Raw genomic sequence first — 2338 nt, 5'->3', positions numbered from 1 at the left:
TCGGAGCCCTCGGTCGTCTCTCGCCTGCAGCTTCAACATAAGGGGCGTAAGAGTCTGATCACGTTAGAATTAATAAACGAGGAAGAAAGTAAACAAAGAATGTAAATTCTTTAAGCCCAGGTACAATTGCCATTTTAAACTGAGTATTTTAGTTTTTTAGTGATTCTATTTTGTTGATAACATTGTAAAACAATGTAATTAAAACTGAACACAAGCGAGTGGTGTTAGATTTTAGTTTCCCGATTTATAAAATCTTAATGACTCGTTGCAAAATTGTTGTAAGCGGTTTAGCAGATTTTTTTTTTCTTAATTACGGTTTAATTAAACTTCACTCGCTTTTTGTGTTCGGTTTGAATTAACCAGGGTTTGTATGTTCTGTACAATGGTTATCAGCATCCCTGTCAACGTTGAGTTTTCAAAATAAGGGAGCTTTTGTAAACTGAAGTCTTAGTGGCCTGAATTACAGTGAATACATACATAAGACAAAGGCATATACTGTTCCACTTTATTACTTGGTAGGGTAAGGTGCCCCTAATAGCTTTTAAAAAGGAAAAATATCAAAACAGAAAAGCAACCATGACATGCTTCACAGTCAGTCTCTTGGCCCCCGTGGTTCTTATTGTACTGTAGTTATAGGTGGCTCATTTGGCAGCATCCAATACTTTGTATGAGAGCTAATCATACACATTTGGCGTTGTTACTTTCATCACATAACAATTCACATATGTGGCGGATCAATAATACCACTTTCAGCAACATTTCATTGTCAACTAGCTTCTACTTGTTTTTTAAACGAATACACTACTGCTGTATATAAACACATGTTATCAATCAATCTGAATTTCCAAAGCAATGTTGATGCTGAAATTGTAATATTATTATTATTTGTTTATTTAGCAGACGCCTTTATCCAAGGCGACTTACAGAGACTAGGGTGTGTGAACTGTGCATCAGCTGCAGAGTCACTTACAACTACGTCTCGCCCGAAAGACGGAGCACAAGAAGGTCAAGTGACTTGCTCAGGGTCACACAATGAGCCAGTGGCTGAGGTGGGATTTGAACCGGAGACCTCCTGGTTACAAGCCTGTTTCTTTAACCGCTGGACCACACAGAAACACCTTTCACTCTTTGTGTGGCTTTTAGACTTTCCTGCAGAATACTTTGCAGCTTATGAGCTTATGAGTCTTGGTACTTGTCTACTTGTCTATCTGTAGTCGCAGAATTAGCACAACATGTAAAGGTCTCTGCATATGTAACTTGAGCTCCGTTTTAATTTAGCAACGAAAGATGTTATTGAAGCGCTGGTTTTCTGAGCGTCATTGGCTTTTTAGTGTTTTTGAGATCTCTCGTGCATACCACAAACATCATTCTTGCTCACATGTCCCACCGTTACAATCAGTCCTGCATAGTTTACAGAAAGTATGCCTTTTCTCAAAGTTGCTTCATATCATGTGAGAATATGTTGTTTCCCGCTCTAAGCCATTCCCAGGCTTCGGTCGCACACACTCTTGCAGGCCCGCTTTCTCTCTGTAATTAACCCAGCTCCGTGCATTCATATATATATTATTGAAAATTCATAACATTTAAATGCATTGCAATTATCGTTCACAATTTAAGTATAGAAATACTTAATTCATATCTTCATATATCAGTGTAATGAAGACATTACCTAAAACATTTGACTGCTTCAATTAGTTTTGTATACGTTTGACATATTGTAAATATTTCCTATAGCATAATATAGTTATATGTATGTATATATGAAATGTTACATAGGTAAAAGCTAACTATACAGCCTGTACATATATTTATTGCACAATAATTTTAACAAAATATGATAAAATCAGGTACAGTATATTGTATTTTCCTCTTACACTAACAACATCTTAAGTCAGGTATTACCTTGGCCTGATAGACTACCTGTTTAAAGGTTACATAAGGACCTTTTTTATTTTACTGTGTTGCATGTTCCCATGTGTTGCTATAACTGTTTGCGTAAGGCGTGTGTATTGTTTTATTTTATTCATTTTTTACATTTTGACCACTTTTTAAAATCGCATTCCCTGATGGGAAATGTAGTTCTGAGAGGTCCATGCGGGTACATGTGAAGCTATCTTGAGAAAGGGAATGCAATTTAAAAGTTTAAAAAAGTGGTCAAAATGTAAAAAATATTTGAAAAAAAATTCAAACAATACACACACCTTACATAAACAGTTGTAGCAACACATGGGAACATGTAACACTGTAAAATAAAAAAGGTCCTTATGTACCCTTTAAGTCAGATAATGGCTAATAAGATTAGTAGATTTGGTTGGAAAAAGCAGGATATCTTTTCTGT

This window comes from Acipenser ruthenus, chromosome 9, assembly GCF_902713425.1.
Source record: "Acipenser ruthenus chromosome 9, fAciRut3.2 maternal haplotype, whole genome shotgun sequence".
Lineage (NCBI taxonomy): Eukaryota > Metazoa > Chordata > Actinopteri > Acipenseriformes > Acipenseridae > Acipenser > Acipenser ruthenus.
This window is presented reverse-complemented; position numbering follows the sequence as displayed.